At 41.5% G+C, this 27,636-nt stretch overlaps 1 long non-coding RNA gene across 2 annotated transcripts; it reads left to right on the top strand.

The window, feature by feature from the left end:
* The first annotated feature begins 22,778 nt into the window (after positions 1–22,778).
* LOC135290259 (uncharacterized) lies at positions 22,779–27,423 on the top strand. Of its 2 annotated transcripts, none has more exons than XR_010352996.1 (4): positions 22,779–22,843; positions 23,157–23,274; positions 25,225–25,333; positions 26,404–27,423. It is a non-coding gene; the product is annotated as an uncharacterized LOC135290259 (long non-coding RNA). The 2 variants fall into 2 exon arrangements; XR_010352995.1 differs by having other exon boundaries at positions 26,385–27,423.
* Positions 27,424–27,636: the final 213 nt, after the last annotated feature.

The raw sequence follows: 27,636 nt of genomic DNA, 5'->3' as shown, positions 1-27,636 counted from the left end.
TTTTTTTTATTTTAATGGGGAGGTTGATTTGTGTATTGATTCTGGACCCAAAGACTGCAGAATAACGCCTTGCTTTGGCACCGCAATTAAAAGTAAATGTACTTCATTCTGCAGGAAGGACATGGAAAGATCCCTCCCTGCCTACATCTGACTCCACACTTAGTATTGGCCACAATCCTATTTTAAACATGACTAGGAATACCCAGAAGTTCCTCCTAAACAGAACATTAGTTCTTTAATCTAAATTCCTGAGCCCCAATGATTCCCTCCAATGTTGTGACCTACAGAAGAATCACATCCACCCTGACACGAGGTGGATTTATTTGCATTTATTCTACTCCATTCAGTGCAAAACATCTGGTTTGATGTCTGTCCCTGGAAGTGTTCCAGGCCAGACTGGACAGAGCTTGGAGCAACCTGGGACAGTGGAAGGTGTCCCTGCCCATGGCAAGTGGATGGAACTGGGTGGGCTTTAAGGTTCATCCAACCCATTCTGTGATTCTCAAATAAATACAATATAAATGAAATAAATAACAGTGATGGAGAATCTTCCTATGACTGTTCCAAATAAAATCCAAAACCAAACCAGATACTTTGCAATATGGTTGCAAAATCGTTTGGTGCATATGTGGTATTTGATCAAGGGTTAGGCTTGATAATCTTGGAAGTCTTTTCCAACCTTAATAATTCTATTATCTCTTAATTTCTTGTGTTTCAAAAATTATTTTTCCTCATCTTAAGCTTGCTTTAGGCTTTATTTCTGTATTTTTCAAGACTATGAGAACTGTTCAAAAATCTTACTGATTTGGTATCTATTGGCCTGAAGTTGCAACTGCCTTGACAAGTTGCAAGATCACAAAGAAATATTTAGGATCAGGGTCTGTTTTATTTTTCACCATTCAAATCCCAAACTCTCCCACTGTTCATCTTTCAGCTGGATTCCCATCTGATACAGAGCAGAGGACAAGTTAGAGGGCTGGAAAAGGCAGATGAAACAATTTCTGCTTTAGCTGTTGCTCCTTCCTTGCTTCATAACCTTGAGCAAAAGGTTTCAGCTCCCTGTGACTCAATTTCTGCTCATTGTAGTACAAGTTCTGCAAGGTATGAACTATTTTCTGCAACTATACAGCAGGCAGAGCAGTAATATCCCATTCCCACATCAAGCCTCCAGATATGACACCATGGTGAATAATAGTGTGAGAGAAATCAGCTCCAAAACATTTTTTCAAAAGAAAAAAGAACTCCAATGCCTCATTCTCATTTGTTTCTGCAGTTTAGGAAACATACGTTCCACAGTGCACTGAGCTATTTCTAATATGCCCAGCTGTGCAGGTTGATAGGCAAGAGATAGAACCATGCTGCTAATGAAAAACAGCTGCTCATTAGTCAGGAGAAAACTGGTTAGGGTGTTTAGAGATACAATTATTTTTACTGTTCTTGTCCCTTTTACGCTTATACAGAAATTATATTATTATCAAATCATGCTAGACGGCGTCTCAGGTTGAACATTTTAAAAATGAATGTGGTTCATTAACAACATGATGAATATTTAAGCAGGATTACAGAGCATAATGAACTTCCTTTAAATTTTTTTTTCAAGTAGAAAAAGCTCAATAAATTTGCTAATATTTCACTGGTTAATGTTACAATTAGGTGTGCAGCATCTTTTCCCAGATTTCTGAACATCTCTTTTAATGCTGACTCTGAATTTAAGTCCGAGGCACAGGGTTGAAAAGTTACATTTTTTAAATTTTGAACATTAATCAGGTTCATACCTGAAGTCAGTCACATAAGCAGTCAACTCATCAGCAAGAAATTCTTGTCAAAGGAAAGGAAATCAAGCCAAATGCTCAGTACCTCAAAAGAAAAACAAAACTGAAACCTCATCCTTCAAATTACAATTTTTGTGATCTTATCCTCACAAAATTAAAGACAATTTCTCAACTGCAAAACACTTTAAGATTCTTCTAAATTCTCACAAAAAAATGGAGTTGTGAAAAGCAAGTAGAAAGAAATAATTGAATATTGTTATTTCTAAACAGTCCTTTGGAAATTATTTTATAAATCTAATTATTTCATTGCCAAAACCACATTTACATAAGGTCTGGGCCTTTACCCCAAGGCTTTTGTTGTGGAATTTGGAATCTTTTTGCCATCAGCAGAGTGGCCTCAGCCCTTCTGAGACTGCTCTGATTAGAAAACCTTCAGCTCAATTTACTCAGCAAGGAAAAGCAGCAAGATGAAATAAAAAAATAAAGGAGATTGGCTGAAGATCTGCCTGAGAGCAGTGGTGGAGTCACAGCCCCTGGAGGGTTTTAAAGATGTGTTTAGGTTGTACTTAGGGACATGGTTTAATGGCAGCTTGGCAGTGCTTGATGATCAAGTGGGCTTGATAATCTTAGTGGGATTTTCCAACCTCAGCAATTCTTCATCTCTAAAAGTCTCTGTGGCCAAATATTTCTCTTGTGCTCTCCCCCTCTCCAGACTTACAGATGGAAGGCAGGGATATCCCAAAACGGAATTTTAAAGACTCAGATATCCACATTGGATGGCTCAGCAGAAATCTCCTAAATGAGATAAACCTGAGTGAAAATATCCATAAAAAAGCATTTTACACCAACTTTTATTATTTCATGCCAAAAAGCCACTTTTTTTCCCCAATAAAATAACGAATTCATGGAATTATTTCACTGACACACCTCAGAGAGGGAAAAAAAATTATTTTCAAGTTATCTCCAATAGCAAATCAATACTTCAAGAAATATACAGAGCTTCCTTCTTTGCTGGCAAGACCAGAACTGGAAACAGTTTCACTGTAATGTTAATTCATTTATCTGGAATTTACCAATAAATGTCTGCTGTGGAGAAGGAGTGAGGAACTGTATCATGAGCAAAGTTCACTGTTAATAAATGTCTTGAGGCAAATCCTTTTTTATCCCTTATGTTGCAGGTAAAATAAACAAGAGAAATTATCTGCACTTAGAATCCCAACCCTGGGACAAAGTCTTTGTGCAAGATGTTCTACAATCACCAGTTGAAAAGAAGGTTACAGTCCTGGGAATTTAATAGACTGAGTAGTTAATAAAAGACAAATAAGTAGAGATGGAAAACGGGGTAAGATGAGAAGCCAATGTTTATCTGGAGACAAAATATTTATAATGTGCTGACAAGCTCTTGTGTCAAATTTTTTGAGTTTCAAAGAAGTGAAGAATTTTGAAGCCCAAAGAAACTGCTTTTAAAGTGTGGAGGGACAGTTATTTCCCCCAAATAAGGACCTAAATAATAGAATGCATAAATCTGGGATGGAAAGTGGCGTCTGCATGGCACCATTGAGTTTTACCTTGGCTGTGACTCCCATGAGCTCTGTGTCCCCAAGTGTTTGATGCAACCCTGGCATCCATTATGTTGCTGAACTTCTGGTCTTTGGGACCACCTCATTAAAGTCCTGGGGCTCTTTCACAAATGTCACCAGTTTGCTGTTGCAGGGTGGCCCATGGGAGTGAAAATGCACATTCAGGGTCAATCCTCTCCATTATTACACAACCCTGCTTAGACAGAAACACTGATAATAATTGTTTCCACGTACATGTGCAGCACACAAAACATCCACATCTACATCTGCCTATGTTAAATATTTCCATTTCGGTAAAGCATGCCAAAAAAACCCTCACTGGACTCACTCAGCATTGCAAACCTCACCTGCACAGGTCAATTGAGAACCTGGGATATTGCCCAGAGGAAACCACGCTGTGGTTGCTGTTAGTTAATCCCTCTGATTGTTGCCTCTGCTCTCTGCTCCCAGATAAGGTCTCAGGTGAGTTATTCAGTCTGCACAGCAAGTTCCCAGGGCTGGCACCCCCCTCATGCACACTGGAAAAGAAATCCCACAGGCCAACAACACATGGTGAATCAAACACCAGAGGATGCTTTGGGTTGGGGTCACACATTTGTCAGAACAACAAAAAAATAAATAGGTGAGCATAATTTTGCATTATATCAGCACGAGCTACAATAGCTCAGATTGGGGAGCTGATTATTTCTCTGATGCCTACTGAAAAATGTCATGCTATTTATAGTGCTGAGCAAATAGCAAATTATAATCATCTACTTCAGATCCATTCAGTGTTCTGCTCTCCAGGTGGTCTCCTCTTGTGTCCCTGTGCTGCAGCCTAGAGGAATGGTCAGTCTCCATGCTGAAAGCTTGGCACAGCCATGGCCAATTGGAAAAATAAAACAATTAATTTTGCTAACTGCTGGTCTACGTGGGGAAGGAGGCTCAATCCTGGCTTTGCAGAATTATGCTGCTGAGCTGAGACAGGTTCTTTGCCCCTTTCAAATAAGAGTGATAAACTTTACAGCATTTAAGATAATTAATAGCATCATACTCTGATTAAACACCTCCAATGACTTAAATCACCTGATTAAAAACCAGAAAGGGGCTACAAGAATTCTGCAGAGGGACTTTTTACAAAGTCATGTAGTAATGGGACAGGGGGAATGGTTTAAGGTGAAGAGAGCAGGTTGACATTGGATAGTAAAGAGAAATTTTTCCCTGTGAGGAAAATGTGTGAGAATACATGTCTGCCCCATCCCTGGAAGTCTCCAGACCAGGTTAGACAGGGCTTGGAGCAACCTGGGATAGTGGAAGGTGTCCCTGCCCATGGCAGGGGTTGGAACTGGATTTTTTTAAGGTCCCTTTTTACCCAAAGCATGCTGTGAATCCCCAACACAAACATATTGTGGGTATATTTCAATCTTTATTTTTGCAAATCTGTAACTTGATGGAGTAGGGGGCTGCAATTCTCTGTACAGTTTCACTGCTGGTTTAGTTCTGGGACCTTCAGGAGTTTTGCAACTCAGCTGCTTTCCCCATTATCTGTTGTGCTTTCCCTCTGTCCCAGGTTTTGCATTGGGGCTCAGTCTCAATACCTTGAGTGTATCTTGGAATAATATATTGATTCATCTAGACCTTAGCCAACTTTCAAATTACTCAGGTTGTGTTTTGTCAGTGCTCTGAGGGTTGTAGTCAGTCCATCTCAAGCTGCAGCAAGCCCATGGGGATGGGACTGAGAATGAAAGAAAACTTACCAGGCTCTATAATATTTCAGGGAAATCAGTAGTGAAAGATGGGACAAAAATCCTGGAGAGGAAATAAATGTACCAAAAGTAGAAGGTGATAGTAGGAAAAATTATTAGCCCCTGGAGAAAAGCTGGCAAAGCTCTGTTATTTGCTCTCTTCTGTTTTGCCATGTCAGAGATGAATTTTCATAGGTCATGAACGCTATCAGGAATGGGAAAAAAATCTTAACTTAGGCTAAAATAACCTTAGAGAGCAGGTAATCTGGGTTTTCACTCCATCAAGCAGCTCAAATTCAACCTGATGTTTCCCACAGGCAATATCTGGAACTGCTAAATTGAATTCAGATTTACTAGATTGGTACCAGGATTACAGGCCTGTCCTTTTTCTTTCCAGAAAGACTTATGTCACATTGCTTTTCCCTGTTCATCTTTCTTCACAAATCACTGTCCATAGGGGAAGGAAGTACAGTAATTTCTTTGCTCTGAACGTGACATTACATGGAAATTTCCACTTAAAAAAATAACCTTACTATTACGAGGAAATAGTGTACTTAAATAAGGCTTTTTCAATAATCACATTTGTAGGCAAGAAAAGGTCAGAGGTGGAAAGGAAATGTATGAAGAGCATGAGGAAGTAAAAATCCCTGGTTTGTTTGTTTATTTACATATGTAGAATTTTGAACATATGAGCTGGAGACTTCATGAAAGGACATAACCTGATTTGCAAAAGAAGTATTTTTTTGCAAAAAGGACTGTTAAATAAAGCTATCAATAGAAATCTACTTTTCCCATGTGGATTATAGTCTATATTTGTGCTCCCAGAAAGGGAACAGAGTAAAGCAATCTCCACAAGCACACTTCAAAAAAATGGTTTTCAATCTGGTTTTAAATACTTGCTCCCGGGGTAAAGTAAAACTGTCTTGAATTGCAAAATGGGGGCATTGAAACAGGAATACAGGTTTTTATTCTATTCTGCAGTAGTGGCTTTGATATAGGAGTGCAAATGAAAGGCTGAAAAAGAGGAGTTTGAATACAGATCCCTGGTTTGGGTTTAGTGTGAGGGACTGGAGTGCCCATTGTGTAAACAGTTCCTCATGGCAATGCAAGATCACGTGGCCGAACTTTACTTTAAAAAGCAACTTAGGGCTAAACACCCAGGGGGAAAAATAGGTAGGGACATGAATCTAGGCAGTTTTGATGGAAATATTGTTTCTTTAGGCAGTGAGTCATGGAATTCTCATTGGAATATCTTTGACTATTGATGTGCACTTAATAAGGATTCAGTGACAAGATCCACAGGACCAGAGGAAACAGCTGCTGATCTGAATTAATGTTTTTATTTTATTGTGTTCCCCAGGGAAGCCCAGGTTGCCTCTCTAGTACTCAGAGGAAAAGTGGTGCTTCTGCAAGTTCTTCAGCAAAGTGGGAACTTTTCACCCTGAAGTTCTCCCTGGGGGTAAATCTTCATGGAGCAGCTGCTTTCATCTATCTCTCCTGTTTTCTACAAATTTTTCCTATGCAATTAGTCTGCAGTGGTCTCCAAAATAAATTAATTTGGGTGATGATCCCTGTCCCACCACAGCTGCAATCTGGGAAGAGGAGCTTAATACATCTCAAATGTGCTTCCAAATCTCCCAAGTGCTGCACAAACGAGATATCTCACATCACTTCCTTCCTTCCTTCCTTCCTTCCTTCCTTCCTTCCTTCCTTCCTTCCTTCCTTCCTTCCTTCCTTCCTTCCTTCCTTCCTTCCTTCCTTCCTTCCTTCCTTCCTTCCTTCCTTCCTTCCGCCACTTCCTTCCGCCACTTCCTTCCGCCACTTCCTTCCGCCACTTCCTTCCGCCACTTCCTTCCTTCCTTCCGCCACTTCCTTCCGCCACTTCCTTCCGCCACTTCCTTCCGCCACTTCCTTCCGCCACTTCCTTCCGCCACTTCCTTCCGCCACTTCCTTCCTTCCGCCACTTCCGCCACTTCCTTCCTTCCGCCACTTCCTTCCTTCCTTCCTTCCGCCACTTCCTTCCTTCCGCCACTTCCTTCCGCCACTTCCTTCCGCCACTTCCGCCACTTCCTTCCGCCACTTCCTTCCGCCGCTTCCTTCCTTCCTCCCTCATACAGTAAAAATACACCTCCAGGAAAGATGCTTGGCCCCTTATTGGATCAGAAAATAAATTCTTGTTAAACCTTTCTGGATTGCACTTGAGATGCCTGGGGCGTTTTTGTTGCCTTGAGGCTCATTCAGTCTGACTGAATCAGCTGAAGGTGTTGCTATGAGGATTTTTGCAACCACAAGACCCATCCCCATCTACAGAGAAATTGCTCTTCCTCTTTGGGAGAAGAGATTTTCTTGGAATCACAGAATGGTTTGGGTTGGAAGCAACCTTAAAAATTGTTCAGGTCCAACCCTCCTGCCATGGACAGGGACACCTTCCAATATCCCAGGGTGCTCCAAGCCCCATCCAACCTGGCCTTGGAAACTTCCAGGGATGGGGCAGCCACAGCTTCTCTGGACTACCTGTGCCAGGGCCTCACCACCCTTATAATAATGAATTTATTCCTAATAACTAATCTCCATCTACCCTCATCCTGCTCATTTTCAACACAAGCATTATCTTTTCCCAAAATTAAGTAAATAATAGGGGCATTTTTAACAATCACTTTATAGAGTGTCTGCCCAACATTTTCCATTTCTGGAGAGCAATGCCCCTTGTACCAACACCATCAAAACCTTGACCAAAGGGACAATGCCAGAGAACAAAGAGTTAAGAAAGAGGTAAGAGAGAAGCCCACACCAATGCCAGTGGCATTTCCCTGTTGGATAGTTTAGGAAGAAACCTTCGCTTTGAAACTAAATCTAATTGGAGGTTGTTTGGGATTCAGCTCTCCTACTGACTTAACAAGCTGCTGGAAAGTCTAATAAATATTGACATGATCCTTTTCTCTTTGGCAGGGCCTTCTGAGAACTCCACTTTGTAGCTCAACAATGCCTCCCTGTGTTGCCTGTGTCACAATGTAGAGTGAAAAAAAACCATGGTCAGCACCAACTTCTACATGGAAATTTAATGAGTATATTTCTAAATTTCCTCCAGCTAGTTCAGCTGAAGGAGTCATGAACTTTGTTTGAAGTAAAAAAGACTTCTAACCCCATTGCACAATGTGTATCTGGTATCTGGCTTGAGTTTTACCCTCCCAAATGGGTAAGACATGGTGTAAATTGCAGTTAATAATTACAATTTTCCTCTTTTGTTAGTGCTTACTTACTTGATATGATTCCTCTTCTATCATTTCATTAGAACTAAAAGTTAAATTAACCCTGGTAAAGAACAAGAGAGTTCTTGTTGCTTCTGTGTGTATCTCAAGGATTGGAAAGAGAGTTGACCAAAGCAGGGAGATAGCAGACTTTGTTTTGAACCTGAGTTTTATTTTCTGATGCTTTGGAATGTATAAAGTACATTATAAATCCATAGGTAAGAACAATTTAGACTCTCAGCTAAACACTATTCAGTGTCAGTTTAACAGGCTGATTAAAGTTCACAGCATAACAACAGAGAATAAGTAGAATGAAACTGGGGTGAGGGGTAGCTCAGAAGAAAAACACAGTCTGTGTAATCTTAGGTGAAGATTTAGGGGGAACAAAAAGAATAATCACTGACCATTTTACAAGATCTTGGTACTGCCCCTCCTCTGGTTTTATCTGCATCCTGAACTCTGCCCTCATGTTTATTTCTTCACTTCTGTACTTGCCAAGCCCTCACTCAGCCCCACACAACCAGGTCCTGTCACACTGTCCTTGGGGTTGCAGCTCTGGAGCAAATAAGGGATTCTTTGGAGACCACACTGGAAGGGAAAGTGATCTGCATTTGAAAGTCACAGATTTGTGACCATGTATTCCCTTCTGGCTGATTGCAAATGGCTTTTGCAGGAGTTGGTGTCTTTGCAGAGGGAGGAAGCTGCGTCAGTGGGATGGAGGAAATCTGGCCAAGCACATTTGGGTAGAGGGAAGTTACCCAGAGTGTTTGGGGGCTTTTCATCCCTGGAAATGTTAAAGGCCAGGTTGGATAGGGCTCTGAGCATCTTAATCCAGAGGAAGGTGTCCCTACCTTCCCTGTAGGACCAAGCAAGACTGAATGAAATTATGCTGCTGAACTTCCACAGTTTTTAGGTGACACGATTAAGTGCTGCTTCTTCTCCACAAGATGTGTGAGGATGGTACAAACTCTGGTGACAGAGAATGGACAATCACACAGATGGGCAAATCTCTCAGGTTCTTCTGGAGGTAAAATAAGGATAAAAATTCAATCCAGAGATTTTTTTATTGCATAACAGTAGAAGTTTGTGCCTTCAAAGAATCAGAAACTGGAGTGACAATAAAGGGAAGCAATTTAATGCTGAGAAGTGCCTGCAAGCAGTACATCTTACAGTGATACTAGCACTGGTCTGCAAGTGTTTGGCCTTTTTATAACAAACTGCTGAGATTGTGTTTTGATTTCATAAGGATTGACCCTTGGTCATGAGTTCCCAGCTGATAAGATGCCTGTGATACTCCAGCACCTCAGCCCAGCACTGCCTGCAGAAGAGACTCTCCTACCTGTAGTGGGGTGGGATACAGTGGAGTTTCCCATCCTCCCTTGAAATACTTAGTTTTGATCACCCTTAAGCATTTCCAGAATATGCAGGAGGTGGCCAAGCAGAAGCAGCTCTAAGACCAGCTGACTGTTAATTAGAATTACCTCTGCCAAGCTCATCACTTTACCCTCTGTCCCTGCTTAGAGAGGGAACACATTGGAGTCCCCATTACTGCCCCTGCTCCCTGCTGATGCCTTTACTACATCCCTCCCTAGCTACAGCCAGCAGGATTCATTCCTCCTCTCCTCACTGTAATTCCCAACCCAGCAACTCTCTCTGTTCCCTGGTGATGAGTGTTCACAAAATTACAGTGAAACTGCAGTCAGAGGTCATTTTCTGCTCTGCCTTCTACACCAGAAAAAGCTGAGATCCCTCTGATGGACCACTTGGTTTAATGTGAGCATGAGGCATTTTGTTTTTCAAGTCCATGAAGTTAAGAGCTATTAAAAGACAGCTGCTTATTGACAAGCTATCAAATAAATTTGGAATGCATCCTGCTGTGTAGCCATCTGATGAAGCCAAATGGGAAAGCTAATGACCCTCACGCTATACTTGCCATAAAATATGGCCTTTATTTCAGCACTTGAGGTTTATTCTCTAGTGGGGCAAGGAAGGAAAATGGGATGTATCCCATTTTGCTCCAGCATGGAATCACACATGCACATTTTGGTTACAAACCACTCAAAAATCTCGTTCTGTACATCCTGCCATGTGCTCCTCCTGCAAGCTCGAGAACAAAACAGTCTGTGGCAGGCAAAGCAGCTCCTGACTTCTGTGAATTATTTGGAGTTATTCCTCAAATACGAGCTGGAAGATCAGTTGGGGGATATCAGTTAATTAGCTCTGCCAGTTTTCTCCTGCTGAGAAGCTGACACAGTTGTTATAAATAATTCAGAGCCTTTTCATGCTCCAGTGTGCTGCAGTGGTGTAACTATCTGTGGAGTTTTGCTGATAGTGACATCTCAGGCTCATGTGACTGGCTGGGATAGAACCAGATATTTGTTTTTATTAACAGCACACTTAACGTGGCATTACCTGTGTCCTCTGATTGGATGGAAATAACTGAGAGTGTGATTTTCAATACTGAAAATGCACTTGGGAATAATCTTCCTGTCACAGGTTACCTTTTTTCCTCCTTGTTTGTCAGTATTGCACCCAACACAACAGCAGCTTGACTATGCCCACAATGATAGCAAAATTCAGATAATAATGTTGAACTGAAATATTACTTACCCAAAGTGTAGATCCACTGTTTAAACTCTCAGAGTGAAGGATGGAGCCCATTTGTTCTTGCAATGGGACACATTACACGTACTGCAAACCTTCCCCACTATTTGCTGAAGTATTGACTGTTTTCTTTAATGCTGCTGCTCAAAGTAAGAAGCAAACACAGTGAAGGCATTGGGCACATTTTACCCAGGGACACTGAACTTAAGCTGACAGCAAGAGCAAACACTCAGGTGTAACCCTGCACCTGCCTCCAACCCCATGCACTCCGTCAATAACTCTGGCATTTAAGGCCATATGTTTGTGATTTCAGAAGTGAGCTCAATGAAAGACCAACAAATCAAAGTGTATGTGTAAAATTACTCAACAAACAGACATATTTTTGTGTTTTATAATTTTTAATAATATATATTTTATATATTTATATATAATTTTATATTTTATGGTTTATAACTGATCTGTTGATGAAGAAGGTCTCTGTGGCACTGGAAGCGATGTCAAACATGGAAGTGAGACTTTGAAGAAAGAACATTTCTAGGAGCAGAAAAAAAGATGAGAAGGGATAAAATCCAAAATATTTGTCTTTGTTAGCCACTGATCCTCATCTTGCCTCAAATCAACTCCATCTTCCCTATTCACATGAACATCTCCTTATTATAGAAACATAGACTAGTTTGGGTTGGAAGAGACTTTCAAGATCATCTCATTCCAATCTCTTGCCGTGGGCATGGACACCTTCCACCATCCCAGGTTGCTCCAAGCCCTGTCCAGCCTGACCTTGGGCACTTCCAGGGATGGGGCAGCCACAGCTTCTCTGGGCAACCTGTGCCAGGGCCTCACCATCCTCACAGGGAAGAATTTCTTCCAAGTATCAAATCCAAATCTACCCTCCTTCAGCTTAAAGCCATTCCCTTTGTATTATCACTGTATTGCCATGTCAAAAGTGCCCCTTCAACATTTTTGTTGTTCCCATTCAGGTCCTGAAAGATGACAATAACATCACCCAAGAGCCTTCTCCAGGCTGAACAATCATAATTTTCTCAGCATTAAAACTTTTTGCCAGCATTCAGTGTTACTACCCCTCTAAACAAAGACACAGCATATGTTACTGTGCATCTTTGGTCTGACAATAATCAGTTTATATCCATGTCTGGATGAAAAAAAAAAAAAAGGAAATATGGTGAAGGGCAAGTTAAATAGGCTCCCTTAAACCCCACATTCTGAATGAAATAATTTTCTTCACAATTTTCCAAGCCATTTGCAGGCAGTAGCTGGGAGTTTTACACTAGGAAAGGAATGTTATACTGAAAACATATCTTGCTTTCCACACATTTTTTTCCCCCAGTATGGTTCACCAGCCACAGGCAGGGATAGCCTTGTGAGTGCTGCACCCAGAGGGCCACCCTGATATCTGCTCTTCTCACATTATGCAAAGCCAAGCTGGTGCTGAATTAGTGGTCTTTCAGTCTCTATAAAATCCATCTCAGCCAGCTGTGGCCATCTAGGCACAGTTTTAGGACCTTGGCTGTTTCTCACATGACTACATGTGGTGTCTGCAGCAAAATCATCAACAGCTACAAACCCCCTCAGGATCCTCTGACTGCCAACTGAAGTCCACCCCCTTCATCTGCTAGAGAGCGATTCCTGGTTTCTCTAAGTAGTTCTGCATGTTTTATCAAGATACAAAATCACTCTGTTGGTGATTTATTCTATCATAACTAAAATGGGAGCTTAGATTTAGACACCTCAAATCAGATGACGTGTGTTACCCACCACCTTACATAAGGAACAAGGAGACATTTACAGAGATCAAGATGTCCCAGCTCTGAGGCTTTGCAAAGGTTGCACTCTACATGTTATATTTATTTGGTGTTCTACAAATCTAGACTGATTTTGGTGATTAATTATATTATTGTTAATTATTATTTGTATTGGAAAGCTGGAGAGGGATTTTTACAAGAGCATGCAGCGGCAGCAGAAGGGGGAATGGCTTCAAGCCAAAAGCAGGTAGATTTAGACTGGATATTAGGAAGAAATTTCTTATGATGAGGGTGGTGAGGCCCTGGCACGGTTTGTCTGGAGAAGCTGTGGCTGCCCCATCCCTGGAAGTGTCCATGGCCAGGCTGGACAGGACTTGGATCAACCTGGGACAGTGGAAGGTGTCCCTGCCCATGGCAGGAGGCTGGAACTGAGTAATCTTTAAGTTCCTTTCCATCCAAAACCATTCTGTGATTCTCTTTGCAAACATAAAGAATATTATGGGTCTTCTGAGCAGTTATATAACCACAGAAGTGGAAAACAAAGGAGGTTAAGAATAATACCCTTTAAAACCTGGTCCTTTGGTTAACAGAATGAACTGCTGAGATCTCTCTCTATCTACTGAACATTCTGTGTCACATCTAAAATGAGATGCTTAAGGTTTTCTGTAAAAGTCCTGCTTTGGGCTAATTTAAGACTCCAGTTCTTGAGAACTGGGTACTTATTTTTACTTCACTGCAGGCTGGTCAAACACAAGTCAGCTCTTTTTTGGGTTCCCCCCACTTCACCCTCACTAAGCCCAAGTTAACAAACCTGGCTGAGAAACTCCTCGGGGCTGTAAGGGTGAGCACAGGCTCCTTTTGTGACCCTGCACTGAGTAACTGATCTTCTTTCCAACATCCATGTCTGAACTCTGACTTTTGTCAGGAAACAGCCACTTTACAGCCCCTCCTTTACTGAGGGAGGGTTTTGTGCCTCTGCTTTGTGCCAGCTCCAGCTGAAATGACTTTGCACACCCTGGTGCCAGAGGCTGGAGATAAAACTGTGTCCTGCATGCAGCTAAGCCAGTAACCACATCTCTTTTTTTATGATAAGGCAACATCTCCGTCAATAAATTAAGGAGCTCTGAGAGCATTTTCCAGCACTGAGGCCAGAAATGAGCTATGTTTATACAACTTAACCTTTTTTATACTGGGACTTGAAGTTGTTGCATCCAGACTGACCACTGGGAAGGGTTTTGGGCCTGTCACAGCTATCCATCAGCATTCAGGAATTGTAAAGTCAATACCCAGCTGAAAACCCTATCAGGGATTGTTGTAAAAATGTTTATCAGCAAATTCCAGTGCCCAGCATTGTTTCCTAACACAGTTTTATTTCGTAGTGTAGCAATAGTCCCTTTATGGCTTCACTGTGTGGGGACCTGGGCTCTGGACACCCTGGTAGTTGGTGGCCTCTAACACTCCATGTTTGTTTGAAAATAAATATTTTACAGAGTTTGCAACAACAAGCTGAGTTTTCCTGCACAAGGAGTGGTGCTGGGCTGTGATTCTTACAAAACTCTGGGCTCCAGGAGTTCTTGGCGACTGTAAATTCCACCAGGCAAATGGAGAATTTCTGAGGAATGAGGGAGATGATTTCATTTTATAGACGCTGCACACACTGGGTGTTGCCTTCAGAAAACACTGCTTTTTGCATGTAGAACATTAAGTGATCAAAGCATCTCCGAGCAAATGGATTTGCAAGTGCACCCAGAATGTTGCTATGCTATTAACATGCTGAAAGCCCCTTCTGTCATCAGTTTTGTTATAGCTGATTGGAATTAAAGCTCTGCAGAGTCAAACTCTGAAAGAAGGTGGCTGCTTATTTTATTTCTTTTTTTCTCCTCACAAAATTATGTTCTAGAAACTCTCATGGTGATAATTGTTAAATAACGAAAATATACAATAACAATTCAGCTCTCCCCTGCATGGTGAGCTTTATATAGCACAATATTATGAATATTCAATGTGATTTTTTTTTTTTTTTTGCTTTGAATATGATGGAAATGTGAGGTAATCTTAACAGAGCACAAAGTGAGCCATGCACTGTTATTTTTGACCTCTATGGGGAGATGGAGCAAATAGCCCACCCACTCAGAAGGAAACAGCAATGCTTCATATTAAACATAATTGTTTCCGTGGGATTTTAGGGCTTAGGGTATGGAGACAATAAAGTTCCAAAATGTCACTTCATCTTCCTGCTTTATAATCACTCATTGTACAGCTGTTCCCCTCGCAGTGTGGGCGGCAGATGTCTGTAACAGGGCTTTAGAATCTCTAAACTTGCTAATGAAAAGTGTTTAATCCTGGCTTGCCACGGCAAATCCTTAATTGGTGAGGCTGCTGGTGCTGCAGGCAGCGTGTCAGGAGCTCTGGATCCACACATTTGGACACCATGGTTACCAGGAGTGCTGGGAATGGGCATGGGGAGCCCAAACCCCAGGATTTCATTATCACCAGTGCTGGAGGGATAATCAGTGATTTGTATCCCTGCTCCAGAATGTGCTTCCATCTCCTCAGTGAGGCAACTGCTGAAATGCCAGCACAGCCCTTGGAGTGGAGCTGATTCACTCCTGGTTTGGGGGATCATCACTGCACGCTCCATCCCCAAACTCCTCCTCTGCTGCCTTAGTCACAGCACTGAAATCCAGCAAGCTGCTGAGATCATGAGGAAACATGAAAAATCTGCCGGTGAAATGCCAGTGATGATGTGTGAGGTTGGAAGGATCAGGAATTTCCAGCAGCAGCAGGATGGATTGGAGGGTGCAGATTTTCCACTTCATGGAGGGAAATTGAGGGAATAGAGACTCTACAGACTTGAACCTGGTGTGGTTTCCTCCTGAGAGGTGCTGTGCATCCTAAACATCCTCCAGGGGTTCCTTTTCTCATAAGATGACACAACACCTCCAGAGGAAAGGGAAGAAATCTTTAATTTGTACCTCAAAGAGTTGTTTCTTTCTGACCACAGAGACATCTCCAGCTTCAATTCTTCCTTCAGTTCCATCACCACGTACAACATCTAAATCTATATTTGCAATGAATTAAAAGCACCAGTGAGGAGAAGCAGCTCCAAATTTTGGGATTTTTGGAGCTGTCCTGTGCAGAGCCAGGAGCTGAACTTGACGATCCCTGTGGATCCCTTCCAACTCAGAATATTCTATAATTCTACGATTCACATATAATCCAGATGGAGACATTTACTCCAAAGGCACCTAAAAACAGGAGGTGAATCCCACCCTCTCATCTTCACTGCCAAAGGATCTTATTCATTCCTTACAAGTGACTCCCTCTCACTCTTTTTCTTTTAGTCTCGTATATATTTAAATATTTTAAGCAATATGAAGCAGCTCTGCCAAGGATCATGAGAGCTGGAGTAGCATGGGGTATTTTGAATAGTTTGAATTCCATGAACGCCCTCCATGAAGATCCAGATTTGTGTATTAATATGCACTGGCATATCCAGATTTCACTGGTATCAAATAAAGTCTGCCACAGCTACAATAATTCTTTCATTTAACATTTATTTATTTCTATTTTGTGCTTGACATTTACAGGTACTTACTCAAATTTAGATGACCAGCCAGTTAAATCCAGCTTTACATAATCTTAATTAAATGTGATAAAAATGCCATGGAATCAGAAAAGTTATGCTGGATTGCCTAGCCAGGAATAATCATGTGCTGGGGATAGAGATGCACAGATAGACATGCAGCTACATTCATTCCCTTACCAAAAATGATCAAGTGGAAAATAAGGCAAGCTTACAATTCTATCACAGATAATATATATTTTTTTTTTCCTTCAGAGCTCAAGACAGTATTTCTGGGAATAAACTGAGAACGATAAAAAGTCCCTTTCACTCTCTGATTATTCTTTACTGATATGGCATCCAGTACAAAAATAGCCCATAGCTTTTATAAAATTCAACAAAGTGAAGATTTTTGACAGCAATTGTTTCTGAATACAGTAATGTATTCTTTTATTTACAGTCAGGATTGAAACAAGGCAGAAAAAAACTCCTCACCAAAACCTTTCATAAAACCCACAAGTTTCACTGCAACAAAATTAAATGATACAGATTTGACACAGGAGCAAAAGACATGATAACAATATATGTGCATTTTTTGGGGATGAGGGAAATGAAAGAATGAACTAATTGCATTTTTATCTTAAAAAGAAGTTAATAAATTACCATTTCAAAGTGGGATTTACATATTCCAACACTTTGCAAAGATTAGCTCTTTCTTTGATAGTTTTTTCTTTCTCATTTTATTATCCTGCCTTTTGGATGAGATACTCAAACAAAAAAAAATTTAAAAAATAAATTCCAAAGCCCATTCCTTTGCAGTCATTAAAAGGTCCTATGGCACTTTCCACAAGAGCTGGAAGTGTTTTAAACATCACTGTCCTGGCAGAAGTCCAACTTGGGTAATTACATTCCGTCCTGCCTCAAAGAAATCTTTTCCTCAAGCTATAATTTCATTTGGAGACACAGTTCCACACTTCTCTGCCTGGAAACAATTGCTCCGTGATCTCAGCTGCCACACTGCAGGCAGGAAATAGCTGCATTTTAGTGCAAGTAAGTGTTTTCTGTGGACTCCCTGTCATTCAGCCTCCCCGCTGCACATCTGAGGCCAATCCACACTCCAAAATCTGCTCCCAGTGCACCTGGGTGAAGCCCTGAATATGCCAAATAAAGGTGATTTCTATAGGAAGAATGAGGAAATAATGTGCTGCATTTCACAAAACAACAACTGCAGTCATTTGTTGTAGATGGGCATCTGATGGTTGACACAGTTTGCAGCAAGGAATTTAGAGGTAAATAGAGTTGACAGCTTACATCACAAATTTCCTCCAGGATAAAACATTAGAATGAATGATTCACAAATGCAAAATGGTCATGAGATTTCAGGAAAAAAATGTTTTCCTGTAAACATAAGGTGCATCATGATATTATCTTTGATTCCTGTCATAGGAACTGAGTCCTCTGCACATTTAACACGCTGAGAGATCTCCTCGTGTCTTTTCAGATTGCCTCTATGGGATTCAAGCTGGAAGTTCTGCTCCTCATCTGCACAATTTTTTCTCTCACAGACTAGCAGCACCATGTCTGATGGTAAACAATTAAAAAATCTGCATCTAAAGTAGGTTTGAAGATCTACTCTGCCAGGGAGAGCAAAACTCCATAAGCAAAGCATTCCTTCCAAAAAGGGGTCTCCAAGAACATGAATATATGAATATCCTTGAAGTTATTGTAGATAAATTATGCAAGATGCTGGACTCGGCTGAGGTGAGTTATAGTCAGAATGGAGAAAATTAGAATGTGAGTCAAAACATGGATTGTTAAAATGAAAAAAAGGTTGTGCTGTAGAACAGCATGAGTAAATGGTGATGAAAGCTGTCTCTCACCCTAAAGGCAGGAAACCACACAGAATTATGGTGCTGCCCTGGGTGGCTGAATCATAGAGCATTTTATCAGTCTACTTAAGGGAAATTATCTCCTGAGTCAGAAATGTGCCCCCTGATCCCACAGTCCTGCAGACAACTCAGCAAAAACCTCTGGCTGCAGCAATCCTCAGCCTCCAGAGACTTTTACCACAAACAAAGGGATCCAGCACCAGAGCAAAATGCAGAAACAGCAAGAAAGATTTTCAGTCTTCAACAGGTGCTACATCAGGACCTAACTCAGTTTCATATTTTGGGAGAGAATTTTCCTTTTCCTGGACAGGACTATGCCAGGAGGATTAAACTCTGACTGTTTGGAAAGAGATTATGTCCTTGACTTGATGTCACTATTTCCTTTCCCTTTAATTAAGCAAAAAACTCAGCACAGGGGTAAGAATGAGAGAGAGAGAGAGCAAGAGGGAGAGAGAAAAGAATTAAGGAGAAGCTGACCGGAAAAGCCAAGCAGTTAAATTCTTTTAATTTAGTATTTAAAAGCATTCCTGTGAGTCTGCTTCTCAGAGATATGACTGTTAAAGAAAATGAATTTTTCTACTTCCAGCCAACCAGAATATATGTACATATTTATACACACCCACAGCACAGACACACGAATGTACAGAGAGAAGGAGGAGAAAAATTTATACTGAAAAAGATGTTGAAGTTGTATCAAAAGAATAAGTCTCAGAAATAATTTTTTTCTGAGAAAATCCATTTTGTGAATCCATGACTAATCCCTGCAGAACACACACAGTGAAAGATAAAGAATGAAGCAACATAGCTACACTTAAAAACATATTCAATTCCTGACATGTACACTCAGGATTGCAGCAAACCCCTCTAGGTTGTAAATTGCTCATTGTTTTTTAAAACACTTTTTAAAATAATCTATTTTACCACTCTGTTTGGAAGATAAAGAAGTGGCTGTCCAAATCCCACCAAAACCCAACACAGGCATCTTGTGGTGGAGCTGTGAACTAAAAGATTAGACCAGACCAGAGTGGGGAAAGAGCTCACTGAAGAGTTTTATCAGAAGAGTTTTATCAGATATTGGTGGTGCCGGGAAGGGAAGGGAAGGGAAGGGAAGGGAAGGGAAGGGAAGGGAAGGGAAGGGAAGGGAAGGGAAGGGAAGGGAAGGGAAGGGAAGGGAAGGGAAGGGAAGGGAAGGGAAGGGAAGGGAAGGGAAGGGAAGGGAAGGGAAGGGAAGGGAAGGGAAGGGAAGGGAAGGGAAGGGAAGGGAAGGGAAGGGAAGGGAAGGGAAGGGAAGGGAAGGGAAGGGAAGGGAAGGGATCTGCTCCAGGGGCAAAGAGTGGGGAGAGTTCAGAAAAAAATAAATTAAGGGTTGATTGCTTGGCTGATGTTCTGATGCTCAGGCCATGAGTGTGTCTTTCTCCAAGGAAGTCCTGAGTTATTCTGCAGTCCCTCCAGCCCATGCAGACTCATGAGGGTCCATTTTGTGGTTATTGCAGAGTTCATTGATCAAAAAGCAGCCAGAAACTCAAATTGCTTGTGTTGTGAGGGAATTCTGGAGGTTTCTGGTTCAACATGTCACATGGAGTAAGGACACCATCAAAGTTTTGTGCAGCTCAAATCCTTCTTTGTTACATTTTGATTCTATAAGAAGACCTAAAACCAGCAGAAGGGAATCCTCTCTCCCTTTGGAGAGGTTTGGTTATTTGTTTGCAGCTGATTAACTTCTGCAGCAGTGATCTTAAGTTAATAAATAGTTTCACACATCAATGTACACGCAGACATAAATTCATACATCTGAGGATGGATGGACACATCTGCATAAATAAATAATTGTGATGTCTGTTCTCTGATCCTTAAACACATCAAGACAATAATTTGCCACAGCTTGGTTTTCTTTACAAATGAAACCCAAAGAGACTGGGATGGCTCAGGGTCAGCAACAGACCAAAACTCTGTGGAGTTTTAGGGGTAACTTGGGGGGGTTGGGGAAGGCAGCACTGAGCTGCCACTGCCATCCCTCACACTTGTGGCTAAAGGTCTCTGATCACTTTTCCACTATTCACAGAACTCAGCAGCTGTGGTCATGTTGCTCCTCCTCTGGGAGGGCTCAGTCCCTAAATCCATATTTTTATTGCCCTATCTGAAAAAGTAAGTTTCCAGAAGAACTGAAAAGCACTGAATAAGTAAACACAGCACCTACAGGAAAGAGGGACACAAGATCTGACTTTTTCAAAGAGATTTTTAAATGTAGGTCACCTATTGCTGGACTTGGAAGCGTTTCCATCTCAGCCCTTTTTCTGCTAAATTTTTTGCTAGCCTCTGTCTTTCTCCTTTTAGATCTTGCTTTTCCCAACTCCAGCCCGCCTCTTCCCTGCCAGCTGTGTATATGGAATAACTTTGGGACATGCTGGCAGGGAGCAGTTTTAAAAATAAACATGGTGATATTCACCAGGAAGGCACCGCAGGCTGCAGGCTCCTTTCTGGGTGATAAAGATTTAATTACTGCATGCTGGCCCTCTTTGCCTTCTTCCCTGCTGTAACAGGTGGCTGAGTTTCATCCTTCTTCCTGCTTTTTCTCAAGGTAATTAAAACTTTATCCTGGAGAAAGGTATATTCAAGTATGTGAGTCTCTCACTGCATTAAAGGGAGACATTTTTTTTTTTTATTAACTCTACTAATCAGCAGAGGAATTATATAAAAACTAAGCTAGGGATGCTACAGGGATTTCTAGGTTTTATCCAGTACTGTGTTTGCCTGTAAAATAATTCCATTCTGGGGAAACCTGCTATGGTTTTGATTTTAAGCAAAGGTTGTGTTCATTTTGTGATCCTGATAGCTTTATTCCACACAACCCTGGGATTTAGTTCTAATCCTGAACAAAATGATTTTTCATGGGAGAGAAAGAGGCTGCAGCAATGAGGACAAAGCCCTGGCCTGCAGCAGGATTTTTCCTCAGGCTCATTAAGTGACTTGGGGCAGGACCCTCCGTGGTAGATTTTATAATGGATCTCAAGTCCCTTTGATTGGCAGTGTGATCAGATGCTCCTAAAATCTCTCCATACTCCCTTTTACCAGACATTTGACTACATGTGTTGTCAAAAAGTAGAGAATCTAAAACAGCACCATTAAGACATCTGGACCCCAGGAATGTTACACATAAAATTTTGAAAGTTGGACTTGATGATCTTGCAGGTCTTTTTCAACCTTAATGATTCTATGACTCTCTGAAAGGTAACAAAAATGAATCTTTACAAACTCTCTAACGGTGAATGACTGGAAAAAATTTTGCTGGGAGGTTCACACTGAGAAATTCAGGTCAAAGATTGAGTTTAGGACGGGGTACTGTGTTAATTTAACAGGACACTGCCCTCTTTACACACATACCTTGTTCTTCAAAGGAATGGCTTGACACAGGATTCACAGCAAAAGATTTATGAAATCAGTTTTGAAGCATTGCATACATAATAGAAATCCATACAGCAATTCATTGAATCATAGAATGGTTTAGGTTAGAAAGGACCTTCAAGACCTCCTGGTTCTAACCCTGCCATGAGCAGGGATATCTTCCACTACCCCAGGGTGCTCAGAACAACATCCAACCTGGCATTGGACACTTCCAGGAATGGGGCAGCCACAGCTTCTCTGGGCAACCTGTGCCAGGGCCTCACCACCCTGACCATAAAGAATTTCTTCCTAATATCCAATCTAAACCTACTGTCTGTCAGTTTGAAGCCATTTCCCCCTCTTCTGTCATTCCACACCCTTCTGAAAAGTTTCCTCTCCACCTCCCTTGGAGCCTCTCTAGGTACTGGAAGATGCTCTCCAGGGTGAACATCCCTAAATCTCCCATCCTGTCTCCATAGCAGAGGTGCTCCAGCCCCCTGAACATCCTCATGGCCTCTTCTGGACTGGTTCAAACATTCCATGAAACCTGAATATTATTCCCTGGGAGGAAACAGCTTTGAGCTTGTGATCCTCTGATGCTATCAGAGACAAAGGAACAAGCTGAACAGATTTTACTCAATCTGCCCATTCTTTCATTCTTTTGTAGCTTTGTAAACTCTACTGTTAATGGAAATCACGCAACCACCCTTACATTGTTACCCATGCATGAGGAAACAGAAGTAGGCTGATTTTTGACAGGTCATTAGGCAAACCTCCAACCCTTGTGTTTCATCTTTATGCCTTGAAAATCCTTGTTCAGTTCTTAAAGGCATATGACAAATGACACTTTTCTCTCCCTTCCTGTCCCATATCTGGGGAAAGAAGTCATTAACCAAAAAAAATCATTGCCATCAGAGACAGACAACCTGGGAGGTAAATTATGGGATTCAAAGGTTTCTCACATAGAGCTAAGAAAGAGCAGTTCAGCAAGAAACCGCCTTTGATTTCTTTTGTGTTTGTCAATAAGGAGCTATTTCTACTGGCCACTGAATTTAGAAACATTGCAGATCAACAGAGATTCAAAATATATTCTACATATTCCTTCTTCAGTGCACTTGTTACTGGACCTGTAAACTCTTGAGTTGAAGAATTCGACACTCAGCTGTTGCAAACTTGTGTGATTTCTCACCACTTAGAGCTCCACTGAGATTTGGTTCACCTGATTCCCATTCAATACCAAGGTACCACATTGCACCACCTTGATTTGCTTCAGGAGTTGCTTTACTGTGAAGTTTCTGGCAGTTTCCTGAGACCCTCAGGGTAGCACAATCTAATTCTCTTAGTGCAAGCCTGTATCACCCTACCCTTTGTAGATATTTATCAAGCCTCATGAAGCCACATTTTGGTTCCTTTTTACCTCATTTTTCCCACCGAAAATCAGTTTCCAGAACATGAGTGTGTTAATGATTAGGAATGTTCTTCTAATTGCCAGCCTAAATTTATTCATGGGCAGTTTAGTTGTTGTTTGTTCCTCTACAAACATTGTCTCTGCATTTATTTTCTTATTATTACCCCTTCTTGACTTTGTATTTAGTTCAGAGATTGTAATGAACACTCCCTCTGTTTTGAGCAGCATTTAGAGAAACCTTCTCTGAGCAGGAGCTCCACTCTGAGCACACAACTGGGACTTCAGTAGGTGCTTAGGCACCTTCTGAAGTGAAGCCTTAAATGGTGGGGTTGTACCAATAAAGGTAAGAAAATGTTCTCCACTAAGTGTTTCATCCCAAAAGGGTGTAAAAAAGTGAAATAAAGCAACTGGAGCTTGGGGAAAAGAAGAAGATACAGACTTTCTTGATGTTCTTTTTAACTTCTCTTAGTTTAACTTTGGTGCAAGTCACTGGTTGCTGCTAGAAGATTAAAAAGCTTTCAGCATCCAGCTCTGGGCTGCCCAGCACAGGAAGAACATGGACCTGTTGGAGCAAATACAAGGAGGGCACTAAGTTGATCAGAGGGATGGATCAGCCCTGCTATGGGGAGAGGGTGAGAAAATTGGGATTGTTCAGCCTGGAGAAGAGAAGACCTAAGTGCCATCTGTCACTACCTGAAGGACCCAGCAGAAAACATGGAGAGAGACTGTTTACAAGGTCCTGGAGTAATATAAAAGGAGAAAAGGCTTCAAAGTGACAGAGAAAAGGTTTAAATTGGATATTAGGATGAAACTCTTGTTTGTGAAGAGGCTGAGGCTTTGGCACAGGTTGCCCAGAGAAGCTGTGGCTGTCCCATCCCTGGAAGTGCTCAAGGCCAGGCTGGACAGGGCTTGGAACAACCTGGGATAGTGGAAGGTGTCCCTGCCTATGGCAGGATTTGGAACTGGGTGATCTTCAAGGTCCTTTCCAACCCAAACCATGCTGTGATTCTAAGATCTCCAGTTCCACATATACTGGAGCTGCTACTCCCAAACCATGTCAGAGAAATTTTCCAGACTGGACAAACTTTAGGTCCATGATCTGACCTAAGTAAGGCCATTTTTGTGAAATTAATTTGTATCAGCAACCTGGTCTAGTGGAAGGTGTCCCTGCCCATTCCAGGGGAATTGGAACTAGATGATCTTGAAGGTCACTTCCAACCCAAACCATTCTATGATTAGATGATCATGTCACACAGTTAAACAAAATACAGGGGAATGGTAATTCAATTCACATCAGAGAATGACTTTTATTTAAAAAAGAACGATTAAAAAAAAACCCAAAACATTTGGAGGTAAGTTGTCCAATTTTAAGGAAATGAGAGACGTTTTTGTTTGATGCTATTTATGCTTTTCAAAGAATTATAGTTGGTAGACTTGGTCATAAATAGCACTCAGTTGAGACCATGTTTTATTACAGTGCAGGGAAAGATGTCATTTTCACATGAATTTTCCTCCAGAGGTGTCTGGGAAATAGAATTTTTGTCCTCTGGGAAATTTCATCCACTCAGAAAGCAGTTTTCATTTGTCAAAGAAAATTTCAAAATTTACCACATGGTCTAAATTGCCCATCCAAATGGTTTCAAGCTTCAAACATTTCAATTTGCAAAATTGAATATTACAGCTAATCCAGAAAAAGAAATTATGCTAAACATAACTTTGAGACAAATTTAGAATGATTAAAATCATTTAGCAAAATGAAACAACCCTTATAAAAATAAATAGTGTCGGGGTTTGATCTGTTTTTACAGTTCAAAATTGCAGTGTTCCAACAAAAGTGCTTTTTTAATGTAAGAAAAAATGCTTGAACAAAAACTTTTCACCAAGATCTGCCTGTCTGCACGGGGACCAAGAGACAAATAATCATGTGCAAAATAGGACAGTCAAGTGCAGAGAGCTGCAGAATCCCAGAATATCCTTAGTTGGAAGGGACCATCCAGTCCAGCTCCTGGCCCTGCACAGTTGTAGCAGGATACTTCACCCTGGGTGCTCTGGAATGTGATGAAGTAACTTAGACAACATCCTGTTTGCAGGTCTGCCAGCCTGGGTTGAGAAGGGGCACCATGAGCTGGGCTTGGTGTTGCTGATGCTAAAATTTTAATGCAACTAACTCTGAATGAACATCCTGATAAAAAGGGAAAGATTTGGCAGACGGCTGCTAAACGCACCTGGAGACACAGGACTGGCAGTCAATCCCTTTTGACTACTGAATTCTGGTCCTCTTTCATGCTGTTAGGTTCTTCTAACATATTCCTCCTTGGACTGTGTGGATCCATTTCTCTTGGATTTTGGGGACACCTACCAAGGATACTTCTCAAAGAGAAGAGACCTGCCCACGAGTGTTGGTAAGCTGAGCTAAATCAATCTCTACCTAACTTTTTATTTTGCTAGCTTTAATACATGTGTTTTAATATAATTGTTTTAATATAGTGCTTTATAATATTCTATACTCTACTAGTAGTTTTAACTTTCATACTGTGTTGTAAATAATTCTGATTGAGATCTTTTCTGTATAATCATTTATCATGATAATTCATTTTTATACAAATTTATCTGAGTTTCCATCATTAAAAACTGTGGGACAAAGTTTCAAAACTTAAATCATTGACAGTCTGAGACCAAGACAAGATCCAGCTGTCCCCAGGCACCTCTCACTGGGAATGAGTTTAGAAAGCCAGGAAATCCTCTCTACACCTCATAACTCAGCATCAGACCTTGTTTAATAAACTTTCTAAAGTTCCCACTCCACCCAAGACACATGGGAAGAAAGTGTCTTCTTTTGTCTTTTTTTCATCCTGAACTTCTAAATATCTCTGTTGGTGCCTTGGCTCTTTCTGGGTTCCCAGTGAAAGCCATCAGTTGGATCTGGGTTATTCACCCACACACCAATCTGCATTATCCTCCCAAACTAGTACAGAAAATAATTCACCATACTAAATTTGTCCAGTATCTTTTTTGAAACTCCCAAAACCTACTGGAAACCTGCTTCAAACACCACCCATTAGGGAACAAGTCTATTGTCAGGTGCTTATCAGGGGCTGACCTAAATATTTTGCTCAGAGCTTTATGTTATAATTCCTCTAATTTTTCTTCTGTCTGGGAAAATGACAAAGAGCTAAAAAGAAGTCTTTAAATCTAAAAATGGGGGAGGAAAAAATCCCCAACAGTCCTTTTTGGTCTCAACTGAGTCCAGACTGGGGTAGAGTGACAGGGATGCTGTAAGGTAATAATCCCTGCCTCTAAAATCAGAGCAGGTACCAATGGCACTTCCTCAGGTGACATCAGGTATGGAAATTTCATTAGATCACTTCAAGGAGAAGGTCTTTAGCTGTCATTCTGATACCTCTGTCACAACATTTTATTTTATTTTATAAATATTTTTTTTCTCTTTGTCAGAAATATCCTGTCCCCACAGGTGATTCAGGCTTCCTCAGGAGAAAGTGGAGGGGATGCAGCTCATTTCCCCTTGGTGCAAATAATGGAAGCAGCTGGAAGCTGTTGGGTGAGAGACAGCCCAGGACTGCTGCACACCACCTCTGAATGCACCCTGGGGTGGCATCTCTGTGTGATGAGGACTTCTTACACTCTCCTAATTAATGGGAATTTTGCCTATTTTCCACCTATCACACTGTGTTGTTTCAGTTTGGCAGAACTATTCTCCACTGCAGGATCAGAGAATCACAAAATTATCCAATCTGAAAGGGACCACAGCAGGGTCATCTGTTCCCACCTCTTGCTCCAGCAGCTTCATCCCAGACCACAGGCATAGGATTGTATCCAGACAGTTCTGGAATATCTCCAGTGAGGTTGTACATGGTCCTTAATAGTGAAGGGGTTTCATCAGGGTTGTTTTAGTGCCTAAGAGTGAGGTGCTCTCTGTTCTGCTCTGTAAAAACACCCATGGTGAAAGTATCTAGTACAATCCCAGCCCTATCTGGGACACAATGATTTGAGACCATTTAAAACAGACAAGAAGAAAATTACCTTGTTGCTGTACCTTTGCTGGGATACAGCTCCAGGTACTGAGTGACTTGAGCAAGCTCCAAGTCTATGAAAAGTTCGGATAATTTCATGAAAATGGATCCATCCTCCATGCATGACCAACTAATGAGCAGCCCCAGCTGTCTCAGTCTCCAGAGAGGTTCCCCATCCCCCTGAGAATCTTTGTGGTCCTTCTCTGGACCTGCTCAAACAATTCCACATCCTTCCAGTGCTGGGAGCCCCAGGGCTGGATGAGGTTTTACCAGAGCAGAGCAGAGGGGCAGAATCCCCCCTCAGCTGCTGTCCACCCTGCTTTGGGTGCAGCCCAGGACAAATTTGATTTTCTGGGCTGTGAGTGCACAGCCAGGTCACGCCGAGTTCCTCATCCACAACTTGCAGTGCCAGCATGAAGCTCACAACCCAACTGGTTAGAGTTGAAGAGCTGAAGGTATAGTTTAAAAATGCAATTCAGCAGCTGGAAGAGGCAGATGAAATAACCTGAGCCTCAGCCATGCTGCTCTGTGAAGACTGATTCTGCAGAGTCCTGCTTTCCTGGGGGACTCAAGGTGCTACGTGCAATTTCATGCACATTTTAATATTGAAAGGGAGGCTTTCCTTCAAAAATATGTGTATCAGAAACTTCAGCACTTCTGCCTGTGTGGAGAGT

The sequence above is a fragment of the Passer domesticus genome, chromosome 1, assembly GCF_036417665.1.
Source record: "Passer domesticus isolate bPasDom1 chromosome 1, bPasDom1.hap1, whole genome shotgun sequence".
Classification (NCBI taxonomy): domain Eukaryota; kingdom Metazoa; phylum Chordata; class Aves; order Passeriformes; family Passeridae; genus Passer; species Passer domesticus.
The sequence above is the reverse complement of the archived record's forward strand: the minus strand, read 5'-3'. Positions and strand labels throughout refer to the sequence as shown.